The sequence below is a fragment of the Notothenia coriiceps genome, unplaced genomic scaffold (assembly GCF_000735185.1).
Source record: "Notothenia coriiceps isolate Sejong01 unplaced genomic scaffold, NC01 NC01_scaffold00013886, whole genome shotgun sequence".
Lineage (NCBI taxonomy): Eukaryota > Metazoa > Chordata > Actinopteri > Perciformes > Nototheniidae > Notothenia > Notothenia coriiceps.
This window is the reverse complement of record NW_011346587.1, coordinates 2,854-9,542: the sequence shown is the minus strand read 5'-3', so window position 1 is coordinate 9,542 and position 6,689 is coordinate 2,854. Positions and strand designations below refer to the sequence as shown.

General features: G+C 45.4%; 1 long non-coding RNA gene across 5 annotated transcripts; it reads left to right on the top strand.

Annotated features, from left to right (window-relative positions):
* On the top strand, window positions 1–5,158 carry LOC104948172 (uncharacterized). 5 transcript variants are annotated; one of them, XR_798644.1, is made up of 4 exons: window positions 1–72; window positions 3,253–3,389; window positions 3,880–4,285; window positions 4,507–5,158. It is a non-coding gene; the product is annotated as an uncharacterized lncRNA (long non-coding RNA). The 5 variants fall into 5 exon arrangements; XR_798647.1 differs by lacking the exon at window positions 1–72 and having other exon boundaries at window positions 1,117–3,389; window positions 3,880–3,981; window positions 4,103–4,285; XR_798645.1 differs by lacking the exon at window positions 1–72 and having other exon boundaries at window positions 1,117–3,389; window positions 3,880–3,981; window positions 4,076–4,285.
* The last annotated feature ends 1,531 nt before the right edge of the window (window positions 5,159–6,689 follow it).

Sequence of the window (6,689 nt, the reverse complement as noted above, 5' to 3'; positions counted from 1 at the left end):
CCGTGACCAGGGATGCCAGGCAGGGAGCCACGGCAAACGCTGGAATGTGGGCGGCTGAGGAGATAAGTAGCTGTGGGAGCCCAGCCAGGGAGAGGGGAGGGATGAGCGAGAAAGGAGGGGGGGGGAAGCAGAGTAAGGAGGGTGAGACGGAAACAGGGAGAGCAGCAAGTCTGTGAATGGGGAAACAGGAACACAACACCATAAACAGTGAGACAGAGAAAGAGGGGAGGAGGACTTAGGGGGGCACACACTGGAGATGGGAAGCCAGCCTTATTCCTCTTTGCATTTCATTTACATCCCTGGCCGTATCGACCAATCGGATTGGGAGCAAAGCCCAGGGCTTAGGAGGGGAATAAAAAGACAAAATGCCTTTGCTGCTCTCATCCCTCCCTGATAATACCCCTTCTGTTTTTCTTTTCTCTTTTTCTCCCGTCTATAAGTAGATACTGTCCGAAATGCCAGCGGAAAAGCGACACCTCCGCTTGCTGTGTATCTCAGATAGACCGAGCGGGAGCAGGGGCTGAAAAGAAAGCTTTAGCAACTGGGCCTATCTTCTCTCCTCTCCTCTCCCTGGCTGGATGGAAGCTTGGAGTGGAGGGAGGCGGAGGGCCGGGTGTGTTGGTTAGTGTTTGGGAAGAGAATAGAGGGTGTGAGAGGCATGATATACTGAGCTGGCCGCAGATTTTGCAGAATCTTGCACTCTGAAAAACTTTGCCTGCAGATCCCTTTCCTAAGCATGAGAAACCTGTTTCAAGGATGTTTACTAGGTGCCACCTATCTTTTGTAGAGGTTGTCAATGCCTGCTACCAAACTCTCCACACACATTTTTAGCTTTGGATTGTTGTTATTCTCCTGCTCTAAGCTGCAGGTTTAACCAAAATGGCACATCTTGTCAGTTGGTTGACTCCAATGTCTTAGAAAACAGAATAGATTCTCAACACAGTGGTACTTCAACTTTAAAAGTCCCTAAACATACTTAAAGTAATTGTTATTTGGCTAAGTTAAATATTTTCCTATTAACTCAAGTGATGTGTATTGGGTAGATTTAGGCCCATTAGCGTCAGTCTGTGTTGACGTGATGTCATGATTGACTGTCTCAGGTTTTTGTTTGTTTCCACTCATCATGTGTGTGTTTCTCAGTGTGTGGGAGCCACTGTTTGTATGCCAGGTACAGTATGTTTGCAAGTTTACTGAGTTTATTTGTTCAGGTGTTTGTTGTGCTGCTCGCCATGGTGTTTCCTGTTTGTATTTGGGTTGCAATGCGTCTATTGTGCCAAGAAGGGTTTTCGCTGTTTCTAAGTGTCTTTCCTGCATTTAAAGCACTGTGTTATTGTCTTGGTGCTCACGTCTTTGTGTAGGCGAACCCAGACTATTGTGCTGCCACTGGCCGCAGTGCTGGCACCGCTGCTGATATAGAGCTTATTGAAAGTGATTGTTGTTGCACAGATGAGAGTTCATCTCAATAGGGGTCTGCGGCAAAGCATTCAGACATAGAGAGGGTCCTTTACCTGCCTCCACCAGACGCATGTGAGAGATAAGGTCACCTCAGGACCCCCTCCACCTTCACAGCGCCCTCATCCTCCTCAGCCCACGAAACCTCGCCCCTCTAGTAAAACAAACCAAACAATGGAGGCAGATATGTGAAGGATTAGAGGTCAGAGGGTTGGGGAATGCAACACCAACATTTCCAGGATCAATCTTCAACCGTTCGGTAATCTCTGGCCCCGGGCCCCACATACCTCCAGTGGTCTCTGGCTGAGAGCTGGCAATGCCAGGCGGAGTGAGCTGGTGCTCCTACTGAGTGTGGGGTGCTGATAGAGAATGGGGGGTGGGGTTATAACCTGGTGGTGTGGATGGATGGAAAAGCAGAGGGATGAGTAACAAAGGGTCCCCGCTTTATATCCCTACCTCGACTAAATCCTCACAGATAGATGCGTGGGTGTTTTTGCCTATGTATGAGACGGACACAATGTTAACGTGTGTCTGTGTACATTGTGTGCATGTGTTGGTAAAGTTTGTTTTTAATCTCTAAATGTGAAATAACTGAGTTCTTCAGAGCAAACTGAATATTATCCCCAAGTTGCCGTTGTTATCTTGTGTACACACATTTGTTTATTTGATACAGCCCCTCTCTACTACAGCACTTCTGTATATCAAAGACAGCAGTGCAGAGCGCAATTGAAAATGGCTACCGTGGAGAAAGGTCTCTCTCTGCCTTTGACTGCGAAGAGGCAGAAAAAGCCCCATTCTCAGCTCCCTTCTTAGATCTATTTAAATAATTGAGGAGTAAACTGACAAATTAGGCACCTTTATGGACGCCCCTGGGCTCTCTCTGGGGTCCTTCAGTTTCCCCAATAGAGAGCGCCACCAGCAACAGGATAATATCTCTGCGTGCTTTGAGAGGGGGAGAAGGAGGGTAGTGGGCCAGGAGGGGTTTCGCCAATCAAGCGGGCCACACTTCCTCCCCCAGGTTCTAATTTTGTGCCACATTAAAGAGCTCGGCCTCCATTTAGGACACAGAGAGGCATTTTCATAATTTGCCGGGTCTCTTGACTAGCTCGGGGTGCCTTTTTTCCTCTCTCTCCTCCCTCACTTTCTCACTCCGTGTCTGAATGGAAGGCCTGGGGAGGAAGAGGGGTAATTCATTCGCCTCCTTTCAACCAACCCGCTTCAGTTCTGCATAATGTTGCTGCTAGGTGTGTATTGTAGCATATATTTATCTCTTTAATAGTTCTCTATTAGACCTGAATATTATTTGCCGTATAAAAGCTAACACTGCTTATTGTCAGCTGCACAAAAATGGTGCCATTCACATTTTTGTTGATACATCTGGGCTGAATCATATGCCTGTATTTAAATTAAGAGACGAGTTAAAGAGTGTATCTAATCTGCAGCCACACAGCTGTGATGCTTGCATTGATAAAACCTGTGGTGTCTCAAATGTACAGTACATCCTCTAGGTTATGGTGGTGTCATTTCTTCCTGCTGACACCATCCATTCATGCAGTACAGTATGCGTAAGCATTGATTCATGTGTGATTGGTCACATAATTCAGTCTCAGGGGGCATTTCATCGCTGACAGACAAGCTAATCTAAAATCCCCCAATTTACAAATGGAAAATCCCACCATCCAATTGAGCTAATAGAGGGACTTGAATGGGATAATAAGATGTGGTGTAATACTGTGTAAAAAGCCTGTAATGTTGTGTTGGTGTAAGAGCCTGTGTGACTGGATGTTTGACTGTTTGCAGTGATTACAGGGGCCTGCGGGCCTGGCGGCGGCTCCGTGGCTGGGTCGGGGAGCTTCTCCCTGGGTAAGGAGATACGCCTGTCTGCCCCTTCTGCTGGAGCTACAGGGACCGGGATGTCAGGAGGGAGAGTGCACCCTGTGAGCTCTCTCTCTCTTTTTCACTCTGTCTCTTCCTGTCTGTCTCGTTCCCGGTCTCGCTGTGTCTGTACTATTGCAGTGCTTGCAGATGTGCACAAACAAGGGAGGATTAAAGCAAAACGAATCTAAACAGACAAATGGAATTAGAGTGATGGGTGTCGGTGGGCTGGTTCACAGTGATAAACATAATGATGCTCTGTATGTGTGCGGTGTGTGTGTGAGTGTGTTCCTGTGTCTGGGGGATTATCAGTGGTTAGGTGTGTGGTGTGTATGGCTGGGTGACTGCTTCTGGGTGTCTTTGTGTGTTTGCCTCTCCGTCTGTTTTTGTAATTATTTGTGTGTATATTTACTCGGTCTCCACTTGCGTGTGTGATAAATGTGTTATTGTACATCGCCTCACAAAAACAGGTCTCTGCGCCCTCTGCATGTGTGTGTATGTTTCTATGTTTTCCTATTGGTTCGGGTCATATTCCTTTCTTGTCTTTCACAGTGCCTGTTTGTATTTGTGAGCTGCTGCCTAAGCCTGTACGTTTCTACTGGACATCAAAACCCTTCTCCCAACATTGACATATGCCTAGAAAGATGAGAGAAGGTTTGTGGAATATGAAGCTCTCGTAAACTAATCTGGCATAATGCCCTGCAGTTTATGTGATGATGTTTTGTGGAGGCTTGTTTTCCTGTGACAGGGGTCTGTGTGTTTGTGCGCTGAGGAGGTCAGAGTGTTGAGGAGTCAGCAGGGGGGCGGTGATCAACAGACTGGGGGCTCCCCTGCTGAGGGGCTCCGGGATTAGGGTTAAACCCTGCCCTGCCAGATGGGCAAAACACATCCCCATCATCGCACACCAGCACCTTCTTCTGTGGAAGCCAGGCGACTGGAACCATGGTGATACTCACTGGTACGCTTCTCAACTGATTCAGAGGTCAATCAAAGTGCAGCACTATACATTCTATATGGATATAAAACTTAATTGGTGATTTTAGAATAACCTTTAGCCCCTGTGGTACAGTTTACATATTCTACATCTTAGCTTATTATTTGTATACATGGATTGGTCAACTAAATGTAACTTGTTTCCTAGCAGCCATGTTACTGAATGTATCATCAACCATCTTTCAGGGCCACACAGAATGGCGGCAGGAGAGACGACTCAGATGAGGTACTCTTCAAAGTGTCAGCTCGTGGACAGTTTGGCCAGTCAGCATGTTCAAGGGTATCTGAAATGAAAAGTACAGGTTGTTTTGATGTGCTCTATTTCAGAGCCACAGGCAACACTGAAATGATAAAGTGTGTGCAGGTATATGTGTGTGAGGGTAGATTGGTGGCTCAGGAATCAGCAGAGTGTTGATTGCTTCTTGCCTGACTTTTATCACACTCAGCTGCAACTAAATAGTCTCCATTTGAGTTTATGAATCCCTACATTCCTGTATTAATGTCTTGTGTTATTCCATGCACTGCAAGATATTCATTTTGTTCAATCACTCTTTGTTTTTACCACTGGGTCATAGTCTGGGATTTAATGGTTACACGAAGGACTGATCGTCACCGTGGTAGCATTTGCCATATACTGTCAAATGTGCTACAAATGTTGTAATAAACACTTAAAATATGTGTTTAAAAGCCATGTTACCATCCAAGAGAGGCTGTGCTGCTTCTTATACGTAAAAAAAAAAAATGGCCAAAAAAAGAATCCTGGCAGGCCTTTTTAAAAAATAAAATCTTTGCGTGTTAAAATTCAGTCGTATGAAGCTTCAACATGCTGTAAGTCTTTGTCCCACTACCCCACCTGGATCTGTTTTCCATGGGTTCCCCAGCATGACTCAGAACATCGTCTCAGTATTAGTAGAGAGCAGATTACATGAGGAAAGTGTACAAACAAATAAAAGATTACAGGCTGTGAACATGTTTCAGTCTAATGCCCTTTCAACAAGCAGTGCTCAGCACAATGCTTTTCTCTCCCCAAGCTAAATGTGGATTTCCCCTCCGATGTGAAGGCCTGCTGGCCAGCTATGTCTTCCACCAAGAGCACAACCTCTGTAATGACACTGTTACACACGACTGGCCTGTCTCCTCCGCTGGTATTAGTTAGGCTTTGGAGTTCAAGTGACTACGGGGTTTAAACACAGATTTCTTTTTTTTTTTAAGAGGGAAGAAAGACTCGCTGTTGTTCTTGAAAAGCTGTGTTTATCCAGGATTAGAGACACCAACATGTTAATAATTGTTTCTCACAGAACTGCAAAGAAGCACTTTCCTGTAATCCCCTAATCAGGCATTACACCTCTGAGCGAAGCCACAACGCAGGCGCGTGGTGTGTGTGACGCAGCACGCCCACACTGTGTGATCCACCCGCGTCTTCCCCAACACCACACCCACTGTGTACCAAAGCACCTGCTCTATTCATCCCTTTTTAAATCTGCTTTCCTCTTCCCACTCCTTCTATTCACTGCCACAGACCTATTGGGACAGTAGTATTTATTTCTGTAGTGCTATTTTTTCATGATGCATTCGCCTTGAACATTGGAACTTAGCTGTCTATTGTTAATTGTGACAAGAAAAGAGTGTTATTAGTCTTTCACATGTGCCTTTTTAACATGTAACAACATGTTGTGGCATACAAAGTTGGTCAGTTTGTTGATAAGTTAGAAGAAATTAGAGCAAAAGAGATCTTGCTCTAAGACCAGTTCAACAGTAATTTACGCTCAGCACTTAATAGGAGGTGGAATGTTTCCCCTCCTCTGCAGTGCTCAAGGTCACAGAGTTGACTGTTGTTGGTCAGTACAGTGGCACAGGGTCAGACACAAGGTGTATCTACATGCTGCGATGATGACAGGTCTGATGGTAGTCCTGGGAATGTGAGGGCAGCCAGTCAACACACAGGTTCACTTTAATAAGAATATATTTTCAAGACAACGCCACAGTCAGAAGTAAAATTGTTGTCCCTATCATTTATTTAAAAATGTTAAGGAAGACAGGATAAAGATGAATTATAATTATAATGCGCTGTGAGTTTTTTTTCTTTGGGATGCATTAGTGTGCACATGTTTGTTTGCAGATGTTATAACCCATTGTCCACATATTTGCACCGCGTGCAGCGTTTTCAATCTTTTAATTTCTCCATTCTATTTAGTTTTAGAATTTTTCGTGCCCATTATAAATGTTGAATGTTTCGTTCCCCCCCCCCCCGCGTGCATCCTCCCTCTCCCTGTCTCAGCCCTCCTGTCTCCTTGCAGGGTCCCTGTTGGAGAGTGCGTTAAGGGGACTCGGCAGGGACTCTTAACTCTGGGGAATTTAACTTAGTGGAG